The 15,881-nt window shown below is 46.5% G+C and overlaps 1 protein-coding gene across 4 annotated transcripts in view; it reads right to left on the reverse strand.

The window, feature by feature from the left end:
• LOC121008312 overlaps positions 1-15,881 on the reverse strand; it is a 92,496-nt gene that overhangs the window by 54,100 nt on the left and 22,515 nt on the right. The window lies entirely within an intron of this gene.

The raw sequence follows: 15,881 nt of genomic DNA on the forward strand, positions 1-15,881 counted from the left end.
CATTTATATTCAAACTCACAAAGTAGAGGCTTTTAAGACATGCTGGGACTTGTAGTGCTGGGATCATGCTCATTATCCTGTGTATTGAAACAACTACATTATTATAGCACAAATCAAAGTTAGGGCGAGCACTCAGCACTCGGACCACAGTAGCAGTGTATTTACAATGTAATTAAATCACAATAGTACAAGGCGTATATATTTCTACCATAAAATCTACAATTGACATAAAATCTATAAGGTTAAAATAAATAATGCTGAATTCCACAGATTGGATGGTTATATAGTGTCAATCCCTTGTGTTCAAAAAACGCTGGAATGTAGATGTATCTGGATCATGAGATTTGTTAGTATTGTTGCGCTCACTCGATGTTAATGGAGTTACAGGCTCTTGCGCACTAGTCCGATGTTAATATAATCTGGCAATTGGCAAATGTAGCATACAGCTCCTGCTCATGTAACAGCACGTACCTCAATGTCCTCAGGTACAGGTTAGAAAATGGAATTATCGCACTCGTTCAAGTAATATGCCCGTCACATAAGCTTCACAACCGGCGTCTTCCTACCTTCCCATCGATGTATCTCGTAAGCGCCTCTATGGACGTGAGAGGTAGGTAAGCGGCATGGAACGCGTCTCGCTTGTAGCTCCTGTAGTTTGCTAATCCCAGATCTCGCGGGATATCGGATGTGATCTGTGTCCGGACAGTGGAGAGCGGTGATTAGCAGATTCTATGCTCTGCGTCCTGGATATCCAAATTTTCTTCCGTTAAGATATTATTTGCATGGCCATGCATAAGGTGCGGAGGTGCTTCTTTCACAGGTGTGCAGCCCAGACGCGTTTCGGGAACTCTTTCCCTTCGTCAGTGGTACAGCATCACCTGTCTGCCTCCGCTTTTATATCCTAGATGAGCACCAAATCCCGGATCACTGGATTCACTTCAAACATACAAAAATCGCATGCGTTTTTTATATGCGTTTTCAATGCGGTTATTTTGCATACATGCGTTTTTCATGGTATAGATTCCTTCTTACATTCTATATAGCTTGTATAAACCCAATTTGTTGTTACAGATTGCATATGAGAGTTATTACCAATTTTCTAAATGTCCAATATAAAATCATGCAATATTGTCATTTTTCTAAATCTCCAGCATAAAATGATGTAGGTAAATTGTAATCCACCTTGCTTTATCAATATCTATACACTTTTTTGACCCAATTAATCATTTATATCTCCATTATTATGTGGAATATCAATGCTAATATAAAATAAAAAATAATATTTATCTATCAATAAAAAATAGTCCATTTTGCACATCAGCATCAATATAATTATGGTGCCAATTTGTACCTTTAATAATACAAAATACAGATAAAAATAAAAATTCTTAAAATTGTGAGGTATATAAAATATGTGAAAATAAGATGATTGAGAGACAAACTAAAAATGCACAATCTGGTTTTGTTTGAGATGTACAGATATTAAGGTTCAAACTGTATTAGGTTGGCTCGTGGTGTATAGGACTGGGGCCCCAGTGAGCGAACTGTATTAGGTTGGCTCGTGGTGTATAGGACTGGGGCCCCAGTGAGCGAACTGTATTAGGTTGGCTCGTGGTGTATAGGACTGGGGTCCCAGTGAGCGAACTGTATTAGGTTGGCTCGTGGTGTATAGGACTGGGGCCCCAGTGAGCGCACTGTATTAGGTTGGCTCGTGGTGTATAGGACTGGGGCCCCAGTGAGCGCACTGTAATAGGTTGGCTCGTGGTGTATAGGACTGGGGCCCCAGTGAGCGCACTGTATTAGGTTGGCTCGTGGTGTATAGGACTGGGGCCCCAGTGTGCGCACTGTAATAGGTTGGCTCGTGGTGTATAGGACTGGGGTCCCAGTGAGCGAACTGTATTAGGTTGGCTCGTGGTGTATAGGACTGGGGCCCCAGTGAGCGCACTGTATTAGGTTGGCTCGTGGTGTATAGGACTGGGGCCCCAGTGAGCGCACTGTAATAGGTTGGCTCGTGGTGTATAGGACTGGGGCCCCAGTGAGCGCACTGTATTAGGTTGGCTCGTGGTGTATAGGACTGGGGCCCCAGTGTGCGCACTGTAATAGGTTGGCTCGTGGTGTATAGGACTGGGGCTATATTAACATTGGACTAGTGCACAAGAGCCTGTAACTCCATTAACATCGAGTGAGCGCAACAATACTAACAAATCTCATGATCCAGATACATCTACATTCCAGCGTTTTTTGAACACAAGGGATTGACACTATATAACCATCCAATCTGTGGAATTCAGCATCATTTATTTTAACCTTATAGATTTTATGTCAATTGTAGATTTTATGGTATAAATATATACGCCTTGTACTATTGTGATTTAATTAAATTTTAAATACACTGCTACTGTGGTCCAAGTGTTGAGTGCTCGCCCTAACTTTGATTTGTGCTATATTTATTAACTACTAGAGGGTGGGTGTTCCTCTATACTGGGCTAGAAGCACCCAATCCAGAACCCTGCCTGAAATGAGCCACCATCTTGAGTTTTCAGAACTACATTATTATGTCTGTCTCCAGACACAGTGTTATGTTGTTAATAAAGTTTTGCTAAAAAGAAAAGGCAGGAAGGGGCGGGGCCTTGCTGTACATGTACAGAGAGCTGAGAGAGAAGGGAAGGCAGGAAGGGGCGGGACCTTGCTGTACATGTACAGAGAGCTGAGAGAGAAGGGAAGGCAGGAAGGGGCGGGGCCTTGCTGCACATGTACAGAGAGCTGAGAGAGAAGGGAAGGCAGGAAGGGGCGGAGCCTTGCTGCACATGTACAGAGAGCTGAGAGAGAAGGGAAGGCAGGAAGGGGCGGGGCTTTGCTGCACATGTACAGAGAGCTAAAAGAGAAGGGAAGGCAGGAAGGGGCGGGGCCTTGCTGCACATGTACAGAGAGCTGAGAGAGAAGGGAAGGCAGGAAGGGGCGGGGCCTTGCGGCACATGTACAGAGAGCTGAGAGAGAAGGGAAGGAAGGAAGGGGCGGGGCTTTGCTGCACATGAACAGAGAGCTAAAAGAGAAGGGAAGGCAGGAAGGGGCAGGGCCTTGCTGCACATGTACAGAGAGCTGAGAGAGAAGGGAAGGCAGGAAGGGGCGGGGCTTTGCTGCACATGTACAGAGAGCTAAAAGAGAAGGGAAGGCAGGAAGGGGCGGGGCCTTGCTGCACATGTATAGAGAGCTGAGAGAGAAGGGAATGCAGGAAGGGGCGGGGCTTTGCTGCACATGAACAGAGAGCTAACAGAGAAGGGAAGGCAGGAAGGGGCGGGGCCTTGCTGCACATGAACAGAGAGCTAAAAGAGAAGGGAAGGCAGGAAGGGGCGGGGCCTTGCTGCACATGTACAGAGAGCTGAGAGAGAAGGGAAGGCAGGAAGGGGCGGGGCCTTGCTGCACATGTACAGAGAGCTGAGAGAGAAAGGAAGGCAGGAAGGGGCGGGGCCTTGCTGCACATGCACAGAGAGCTGAGAGAGAAGGGAAGGCAGAAAGAGGCGGGGCCTTCCTGCACATGTACAGAGAGCTGAGAGAGAAGGGAAGGCAGGAAGGGGCGAGGCCTTGCTGCACAAGTACAGAGAGCTGAGAGAGAAGAGAAGGCAGGAAGGGGCGGGGCTTTGCTGCACATGTACAGAGAGCTAAAAGAGAAGGGAAGGCAGGAAGGGGCGGGGCCTTGCTGCACATGTACAGAGAGCTGAGAGAGAAGGGAAGGCAGGAAGGGGCGGGGCCTTGCTGCACATGTACAGAGAGCTGAGAGAGAAGGGAAGGCAGGAAGGGGCGGGGCTTTGTTGCACATGTACAGAGAGCTAAAAGAGAAGGGAAGGCAGGAAGGGGCGGGGCCTTGCTGCACATGTACAGAGAGCTGAGAGAGAAGGGAAGGCAGGAAGGGGCGGGGCCTTGCTGCACATGTACAGAGAGCTGAGAGAGAAGGGAAGGCAGGAAGGGGCGGGGCCTTGCTGCACATGTACAGAGAGCTGAGAGAGAAGGGAAGGCAGGAAGGGGCGGGGCCTTGCTGCACATGTACAGAGAGCTGAGAGAGAAGGGAAGGCAGGAAGAGGCGGGGCCTTGCTGCACATGTACAGAGAGCTGAGAGAGAAGGGAAGGCAGGAAGGGGCGGGGCCTTGCTGCACATGTACAGAGAGCTGAGAGAGAAGGGAAGGCAGGAAGGGGCGGGGCCTTGCTGCACATGTACAGAGAGCTGAGAGAGAAGGGAAGGCAGAAGCTGAGGTTCTGAGATCTGATCTCACTGGACGTTACATTCATGTTATTTATGAATAAACCCTGCTGTTCCTCGCGCTGCGTCTGATGGAGACCGGATTTATCTGCTGCCAACATATAGTTTATCAACTACTGCCACAGTGTAGGCGCTACTGCTGTTTATCGTGTCTGAGAGGTTGTCACAGCCCCTCCCCCTGCTGATGACATCACTGCTAATGACATGTGATCAGACATGAGATCCTCAAACCTTATACTACAGGAACATCTATTACTGCTGACAACCTGCCTGTATATCCTGTCTGAGAGGTAGTCACAGCCCCGCCCCCTGCTGATGACATCACTGATATAATGACATGTGATCAGACATGAGATCACACACCTTATACTACAGGAACATCTATTACTGCTGACAACCTGCCTGTATATCCTGTCTGAGAGGTAGTCACAGCCCCGCCCCCTGCTGATGACATCACTGATATAATAAAATGTGATCAGACATGAGATCACACACCTTATACTACAGGAACATCTATTACTGCTGACAACCTGCCTGTATATCCTGTCTGAGAGGTTGTCACAGCCCCGCCCCCTGCTGATGACATCACTGATATAATGACATGTGATCAGACATGAGATCACACACCTTATACTACAGGAACATCTATTACTGCTGACAACCTGCCTGTATATCCTGTCTGAGAGGTTGTCACAGCCCCGCCCTCTGCTGATGACATCACTGATAAAATGACATGTGATCAGACATGAGATCACACTCCTTATACTACAGGAACATATATTACTGCTGACAACCTGCCTGTATATCCTGTCTGAGAGGTTGTCACAGCCCCACCCCCTGCTGATGACATCACTGATATAATGACATGTGATCAGACATGAGATCACACACCTTATACTACAGGAACCTCTATTACTGCTGACAACCTGCCTGTATATCCTGTCTGAGAGGTTGTCACAGCCCCGCCCCCTGCTGATGACATCACTGATATACTGACATGTGATCAGACATGAGATCACACACCTTATACTACAGGAACATCTATTACTGCTGACAACCTGCCTGTATATCTTGTCTGAGAGGTTGTCACAGCCCCGCCCCCTGCTGATGACATCACTGATATAATGACATGTGATCAGACATGAGATCACACACCTTATACTACAGGAACATCTATTACTGCTGACAACCTGCCTGTATATCCTGTCTGAGAGGTAGTCACAGCCCCGCCCCCTGCTGATGACATCACTGATATAATGACAAGTGATCAGACATGAGGTCACACACCTTATACTACAGGAACTTCTATTACTGCTGACAACCTGCCTGTATATCCTGTCTGAGAGGTAGTCACAGCCCCGCCCCCTGCTGATGACATCACTGATATAATGACATGTGATCAGACATGAGATCACACACCTGATACTACAGGAACATCTATTACTGCTGACAACCTGCCTGTATATCCTGTCTGAGAGGTAGTCACAGCCCCGCCCCCTGCTGATGACATCACTGATATAATGACATGTGATCAGACATGAGATCACACACCTTATACTACAGGAACATCTATTACTGCTGACAACCTGTCTGTATATCCTGTCTGAGAGGTAGTCACAGCCCCACCCCCTGCTGATGACATCACTGATATAATGACATGTGATCAGACATGAGATCACACACCTTATACTACAGGAACATCTATTACTGCTGACAACCTGCCTGTATATCCTGTCTGAGAGGTAGTCACAGCCCCGCCCCCTGCTGATGACATCACTGATATAATGACATGTGATCAGACATGAGATCACACACCTTATACTACAGGAACATATATTACTGCTGACAACCTGCCTGTATATCCTGTCTGAGAGGTAGTCACAGCCCCGCCCCCTGCTGATGACATCACTGATATAATAAAATGTGATCAGACATGAGATCACACACCTTATACTACAGGAACATCTATTACTGCTGACAACCTGCCTGTATATCCTGTCTGAGAGGTAGTCACAGTCCCGCCCTCTGCTGATGACATCACTGATATAATGACATGTGATCAGACATGAGATCACACACCTTATACTACAGGAACATATTTTACTGCTGACAACCTGTCTGTATATCCTGTCTGAGAGGTAGTCACAGCCCCACCCCCTGCTGATGACATCACTGATATAATGACATGTGATCAGACATGAGACCACACACCTTATACTACAGGAACATCTATTACTGCTGACAACCTGCCTGTATATCTTGTCTGAGAGGTTGTCACAGCCCCGCCCCCTGCTGATGACATCACTGATATAATGACATGTGATCAGACATGAGACCACACACCTTATACTACAGGAACATCTATTACTGCTGACAACCTGCCTGTATATCTTGTCTGAGAGGTTGTCACAGCCCCGCCCCCTGCTGATGACATCACTGATATAATGACATGTGATCAGACATGAGATCACACACCTTATACTACAGGAACATCTATTACTGCTGACAACCTGCCTGTATATCCTGTCTGAGAGGTAGTCACAGCCCCGCCCCCTGCTGATGACATCACTGATATAATGACATGTGATCAGACATGAGATCACACTCCTTATACTACAGGAACATCTATTACTGCTGACAACCTGCCTGTATATCCTGTCTGAGAGGTAGTCACAGCCCCGCCCCCTGCTGATGACATCACTGATATAATGACATGTGATCAGACATGAGATCACACACCTTATACTACAGAAACATCTATTACTGCTGACAACCTGCCTGTATATCCTGTCTGAGAGGTAGTCACAGCCCCGCCCCCTGCTGATGACATCACTGATATAATAAAATGTGATCAGACATGAGATCACACACCTTATACTACAGGAACATCTATTACTGCTGACAACCTGCCTGTATATCCTGTCTGAGAGGTAGTCACAGCCCCGCCCTCTGCTGATGACATCACTGATATAATGACATGTGATCAGACATGAGATCACACACCTTATACTACAGGAACATCTATTACTGCTGACAACCTGCCTGTATATCCTGTCTGAGAGGTTGTCACAGCCCCGCCCCCTGCTGATGACATCACTGATATAATGACATGTGATCAGACATGAGATCACACACCTTATACTACAGGAACATCTATTACTGCTGACAACCTGCCTGTATATCCTGTCTGAGAGGTAGTCACAGCCCCGCCCCCTGCTGATGACATCACTGATATAATAAAATGTGATCAGACATGAGATCACACACCTTATACTACAGGAACATCTATTACTGCTGACAACCTGCCTGTATATCCTGTCTGAGAGGTAGTCACAGCCCCGCCCCCTGCTGATGACATCACTGATATAATGACATGTGATCAGACATGAGATCCACACCTTATACTACAGGAACATCTATTACTGCTGACAACCTGCCTGTATATCCTGTCTGAGAGGTAGTCACAGCCCCGCCCCCTGCTGATAACATCACTGATATAATGACATGTGATCAGACATGAGATCACACACCTTATACTACAGGAACATCTTTTACTGCTGACAACCTGCCTGTATATCCTGTCTGAGAGGTAGTCACAGCCCCGCCCTCTGCTGATGACATCACTGATATAATGACATGTGATCAGACATGAGATCACACACCTTATACTACAGGAACATATTTTACTGCTGACAACCTGTCTGTATATCCTGTCTGAGAGGTAGTCACAGCCCCGCCCCCTGCTGATGACATCACTGATCTAATGACATGTGATCAGCCATGAGATCCACACACCTTATACTACAGGAACATCTATTACTGCTGACAACCTGCCTGTATATCCTGTCTGAGAGGTAGTCACAGCCCCGCCCCCTGCTGATGACATCACTGATATAATGACATGTGATCAGACATGAGATCACACACCTTATACTACAGGAACATATTTTACTGCTGACAACCTGTCTGTATATCCTGTCTGAGAGGTAGTCACAGCCCCGCCCCCTGCTGATGACATCACTGATCTAATGACATGTGATCAGCCATGAGATCCACACACCTTATACTACAGGAACATCTATTACTGCTGACAACCTGCCTGTATATCCTGTCTGAGAGGTTGTCACAGCCCCGCCCCCTGCTGATGACATCACTGATATAATGACATGTGATCAGACATGAGACCACACACCTTATACTACAGGAACATCTATTACTGCTGACAACCTGCCTGTATATCCTGTCTGAGAGGTAGTCACAGCCCCGCCCCCTGCTGATGACATCACTGATATAATGACATGTGATCAGACATGAGATCACACACCTTATACTACAGGAACATCTTTTACTGCTGACAACCTGCCTGTATATCCTGTCTGAGAGGTAGTCACAGCCCCGCCCTCTGCTGATGACATCACTGATATAATGACATGTGATCAGACATGAGATCACACACCTTATACTACAGGAACATATTTTACTGCTGACAACCTGCCTGTATATCCTGTCTGAGAGGTAGTCACAGCCCCACCCCCTGCTGATGACATCACTGATATAATGACATGTGATCAGACATGAGACCACACACCTTATACTACAGGAACATCTATTACTGCTGACAACCTGCCTGTATATCTTGTCTGAGAGGTTGTCACAGCCCCGCCCCCTGCTGATGACATCACTGATATAATGACATGTGATCAGACATGAGACCACACACCTTATACTACAGGAACATCTATTACTGCTGACAACCTGCCTGTATATCTTGTCTGAGAGGTTGTCACAGCCCCGCCCCCTGCTGATGACATCACTGATATAATGACATGTGATCAGACATGAGATCACACACCTTATACTACAGGAACATCTATTACTGCTGACAACCTGCCTGTATATCCTGTCTGAGAGGTAGTCACAGCCCCGCCCCCTGCTGATGACATCACTGATATAATGACATGTGATCAGACATGAGATCACACTCCTTATACTACAGGAACATCTATTACTGCTGACAACCTGCCTGTATATCCTGTCTGAGAGGTAGTCACAGCCCCGCCCCCTGCTGATGACATCACTGATATAATGACATGTGATCAGACATGAGATCACACTCCTTATACTACAGGAACATCTATTACTGCTGACAACCTGCCTGTATATCCTGTCTGAGAGGTAGTCACAGCCCCGCCCCCTGCTGATGACATCACTGATATAATGACATGTGATCAGACATGAGATCACACACCTTATACTACAGGAACATCTATTACTGCTGACAACCTGCCTGTATATCCTGTCTGAGAGGTAGTCACAGCCCCACCCCCTGCTGATGACATCACTGATATAATGACATGTGATCAGACATGAGATCCACACCTTATACTACAGGAACATCTATTACTGCTGACAACCTGCCTGTACATCATGTCTGAGAGGTAGTCACAGCCCCGCCCCCTGCTGATGACATCACTGATATACTGACATGTGATCAGACATGAGATCACACACCTTATACTACAGGAACATCTATTACTGCTGACAACCTGCCTGTATATCCTGTCTGAGAGGTAGTCACAGCCCCGCCCTCTGCTGATGACATCACTGATATAATGACATGTGATCAGACATGAGATCACACACCTTATACTACAGGAACATCTATTACTGCTGACAACCTGCCTGTATATCCTGTCTGAGAGGTAGTCACAGCCCCGCCCCCTGCTGATGACATCACTGATATAATGACATGTGATCAGACATGAGATCACACACCTTATACTACAGGAACATCTATTACTGCTGACAACCTGCCTGTATATCCTGTCTGAGAGGTAGTCACAGCCCCGCCCTCTGCTGATGACATCACTGATATAATGACATGTGATCAGACATGAGATCACACACCTTATACTACAGGAACATCTATTACTGCTGACAACCTGCCTGTATATCCTGTCTGAGAGGTTGTCACAGCCCCGCCCCCTGCTGATGACATCACTGATATAATGACATGTGATCACACATGAGATCACACACCTTATACTACAGGAACATCTATTACTGCTGACAACCTGCCTGTATATCATGTCTGAGAGGTAGTCACAGCCCCGCCCCCTGCTGATGACATCACTGATATAATGACATGTGATCAGACATGAGATCCCACACCTTATACTACAGGAACATCTATTACTGCTGACAACCTGCCTGTATATCCTGTCTGAGAGGTAGTCACAGCCCCGCCCCCTGTTGATGACATCACTGATATAATGACATGTGATCAGACATGAGATCACACACCTTATACTACAGGAACATCTATTACTGCTGACAACCTGCCTGTATATCCTGTCTGAGAGGTAGTCACAGCCCCGCCCCCTGCTGATGACATCACTGATATAATGACATGTGATCAGACATGAGATCACACACCTTATACTACAGGAACATCTATTACTGCTGACAACCTGCCTGTATATCCTGTCTGAGAGGTTGTCACAGCCCCGCCCCCTGCTGATGACATCACTGATATAATGACATGTGATCAGACATGAGATCACACACCTTATACTACAGGAACATCTATTACTGCTGACAACCTGCCTGTATATCCTGTCTGAGAGGTTGTCACAGCCCCGCCCTCTGCTGATGACATCACTGATATAATGACATGTGATCAGACATGAGATCACACTCCTTATACTACAGGAACATATATTACTGCTGACAACCTGCCTGTATATCCTGTCTGAGAGGTTGTCACAGCCCCACCCCCTGCTGATGACATCACTGATATAATGACATGTGATCAGACATGAGATCACACACCTTATACTACAGGAACCTCTATTACTGCTGACAACCTGCCTGTATATCCTGTCTGAGAGGTTGTCACAGCCCCGCCCCCTGCTGATGACATCACTGATATACTGACATGTGATCAGACATGAGATCACACACCTTATACTACAGGAACATCTATTACTGCTGACAACCTGCCTGTATATCTTGTCTGAGAGGTTGTCACAGCCCCGCCCCCTGCTGATGACATCACTGATATAATGACATGTGATCAGACATGAGATCACACACCTTATACTACAGGAACATCTATTACTGCTGACAACCTGCCTGTATATCCTGTCTGAGAGGTAGTCACAGCCCCGCCCCCTGCTGATGACATCACTGATATAATGACAAGTGATCAGACATGAGGTCACACACCTTATACTACAGGAACTTCTATTACTGCTGACAACCTGCCTGTATATCCTGTCTGAGAGGTAGTCACAGCCCCGCCCCCTGCTGATGACATCACTGATATAATGACATGTGATCAGACATGAGATCACACACCTGATACTACAGGAACATCTATTACTGCTGACAACCTGCCTGTATATCCTGTCTGAGAGGTAGTCACAGCCCCGCCCCCTGCTGATGACATCACTGATATAATGACATGTGATCAGACATGAGATCACACACCTTATACTACAGGAACATCTATTACTGCTGACAACCTGTCTGTATATCCTGTCTGAGAGGTAGTCACAGCCCCACCCCCTGCTGATGACATCACTGATATAATGACATGTGATCAGACATGAGATCACACACCTTATACTACAGGAACATCTATTACTGCTGACAACCTGCCTGTATATCCTGTCTGAGAGGTAGTCACAGCCCCGCCCCCTGCTGATGACATCACTGATATAATGACATGTGATCAGACATGAGATCACACACCTTATACTACAGGAACATATATTACTGCTGACAACCTGCCTGTATATCCTGTCTGAGAGGTAGTCACAGCCCCGCCCCCTGCTGATGACATCACTGATATAATAAAATGTGATCAGACATGAGATCACACACCTTATACTACAGGAACATCTATTACTGCTGACAACCTGCCTGTATATCCTGTCTGAGAGGTAGTCACAGCCCCGCCCTCTGCTGATGACATCACTGATATAATGACATGTGATCAGACATGAGATCACACACCTTATACTACAGGAACATATTTTACTGCTGACAACCTGTCTGTATATCCTGTCTGAGAGGTAGTCACAGCCCCACCCCCTGCTGATGACATCACTGATATAATGACATGTGATCAGACATGAGACCACACACCTTATACTACAGGAACATCTATTACTGCTGACAACCTGCCTGTATATCTTGTCTGAGAGGTTGTCACAGCCCCGCCCCCTGCTGATGACATCACTGATATAATGACATGTGATCAAACATGAGACCACACACCTTATACTACAGGAACATCTATTACTGCTGACAACCTGCCTGTATATCTTGTCTGAGAGGTTGTCACAGCCCCGCCCCCTGCTGATGACATCACTGATATAATGACATGTGATCAGACATGAGATCACACACCTTATACTACAGGAACATCTATTACTGCTGACAACCTGCCTGTATATCCTGTCTGAGAGGTAGTCACAGCCCCGCCCCCTGCTGATGACATCACTGATATAATGACATGTGATCAGACATGAGATCACACTCCTTATACTACAGGAACATCTATTACTGCTGACAACCTGCCTGTATATCCTGTCTGAGAGGTAGTCACAGCCCCGCCCCCTGCTGATGACATCACTGATATAATGACATGTGATCAGACATGAGATCACACACCTTATACTACAGGAACATCTATTACTGCTGACAACCTGCCTGTATATCCTGTCTGAGAGGTAGTCACAGCCCCGCCCCCTGCTGATGACATCACTGATATAATAAAATGTGATCAGACATGAGATCACACACCTTATACTACAGGAACATCTATTACTGCTGACAACCTGCCTGTATATCCTGTCTGAGAGGTAGTCACAGCCCCGCCCTCTGCTGATGACATCACTGATATAATGACATGTGATCAGACATGAGATCACACACCTTATACTACAGGAACATCTATTACTGCTGACAACCTGCCTGTATATCCTGTCTGAGAGGTTGTCACAGCCCCGCCCCCTGCTGATGACATCACTGATATAATGACATGTGATCAGACATGAGATCACACACCTTATACTACAGGAACATCTATTACTGCTGACAACCTGCCTGTATATCCTGTCTGAGAGGTAGTCACAGCCCCGCCCCCTGCTGATAACATCACTGATATAATAAAATGTGATCAGACATGAGATCACACACCTTATACTACAGGAACATCTATTACTGCTGACAACCTGCCTGTATATCCTGTCTGAGAGGTAGTCACAGCCCCGCCCCCTGCTGATGACATCACTGATATAATGACATGTGATCAGACATGAGATCCACACCTTATACTACAGGAACATCTATTACTGCTGACAACCTGCCTGTATATCCTGTCTGAGAGGTAGTCACAGCCCCGCCCCCTGCTGATAACATCACTGATATAATGACATGTGATCAGACATGAGATCACACACCTTATACTACAGGAACATCTTTTACTGCTGACAACCTGCCTGTATATCCTGTCTGAGAGGTAGTCACAGCCCCGCCCTCTGCTGATGACATCACTGATATAATGACATGTGATCAGACATGAGATCACACACCTTATACTACAGGAACATATTTTACTGCTGACAACCTGTCTGTATATCCTGTCTGAGAGGTAGTCACAGCCCCGCCCCCTGCTGATGACATCACTGATCTAATGACATGTGATCAGCCATGAGATCCACACACCTTATACTACAGGAACATCTATTACTGCTGACAACCTGCCTGTATATCCTGTCTGAGAGGTAGTCACAGCCCCGCCCCCTGCTGATGACATCACTGATATAATGACATGTGATCAGACATGAGATCACACACCTTATACTACAGGAACATATTTTACTGCTGACAACCTGTCTGTATATCCTGTCTGAGAGGTAGTCACAGCCCCGCCCCCTGCTGATGACATCACTGATCTAATGACATGTGATCAGCCATGAGATCCACACACCTTATACTACAGGAACATCTATTACTGCTGACAACCTGCCTGTATATCCTGTCTGAGAGGTTGTCACAGCCCCGCCCCCTGCTGATGACATCACTGATATAATGACATGTGATCAGACATGAGACCACACACCTTATACTACAGGAACATCTATTACTGCTGACAACCTGCCTGTATATCCTGTCTGAGAGGTAGTCACAGCCCCGCCCCCTGCTGATGACATCACTGATATAATGACATGTGATCAGACATGAGATCACACACCTTATACTACAGGAACATCTTTTACTGCTGACAACCTGCCTGTATATCCTGTCTGAGAGGTAGTCACAGCCCCGCCCTCTGCTGATGACATCACTGATATAATGACATGTGATCAGACATGAGATCACACACCTTATACTACAGGAACATATTTTACTGCTGACAACCTGCCTGTATATCCTGTCTGAGAGGTAGTCACAGCCCCACCCCCTGCTGATGACATCACTGATATAATGACATGTGATCAGACATGAGACCACACACCTTATACTACAGGAACATCTATTACTGCTGACAACCTGCCTGTATATCTTGTCTGAGAGGTTGTCACAGCCCCGCCCCCTGCTGATGACATCACTGATATAATGACATGTGATCAGACATGAGACCACACACCTTATACTACAGGAACATCTATTACTGCTGACAACCTGCCTGTATATCTTGTCTGAGAGGTTGTCACAGCCCCGCCCCCTGCTGATGACATCACTGATATAATGACATGTGATCAGACATGAGATCACACACCTTATACTACAGGAACATCTATTACTGCTGACAACCTGCCTGTATATCCTGTCTGAGAGGTAGTCACAGCCCCGCCCCCTGCTGATGACATCACTGATATAATGACATGTGATCAGACATGAGATCACACTCCTTATACTACAGGAACATCTATTACTGCTGACAACCTGCCTGTATATCCTGTCTGAGAGGTAGTCACAGCCCCGCCCCCTGCTGATGACATCACTGATATAATGACATGTGATCAGACATGAGATCACACTCCTTATACTACAGGAACATCTATTACTGCTGACAACCTGCCTGTATATCCTGTCTGAGAGGTAGTCACAGCCCCGCCCCCTGCTGATGACATCACTGATATAATGACATGTGATCAGACATGAGATCACACACCTTATACTACAGGAACATCTATTACTGCTGACAACCTGCCTGTATATCCTGTCTGAGAGGTAGTCACAGCCCCACCCCCTGCTGATGACATCACTGATATAATGACATGTGATCAGACATGAGATCCACACCTTATACTACAGGAACATCTATTACTGCTGACAACCTGCCTGTACATCATGTCTGAGAGGTAGTCACAGCCCCGCCCCCTGCTGATGACATCACTGATATACTGACATGTGATCAGACATGAGATCACACACCTTATACTACAGGAACATCTATTACTGCTGACAACCTGCCTGTATATCCTGTCTGAGAGGTAGTCACAGCCCCGCCCTCTGCTGATGACATCACTGATATAATGACATGTGATCAGACATGAGATCACACACCTTATACTACAGGAACATCTATTACTGCTGACAACCTGCCTGT

This window comes from Bufo bufo, chromosome 7 (assembly GCF_905171765.1).
Source record: "Bufo bufo chromosome 7, aBufBuf1.1, whole genome shotgun sequence".
NCBI lineage: Eukaryota > Metazoa > Chordata > Amphibia > Anura > Bufonidae > Bufo > Bufo bufo.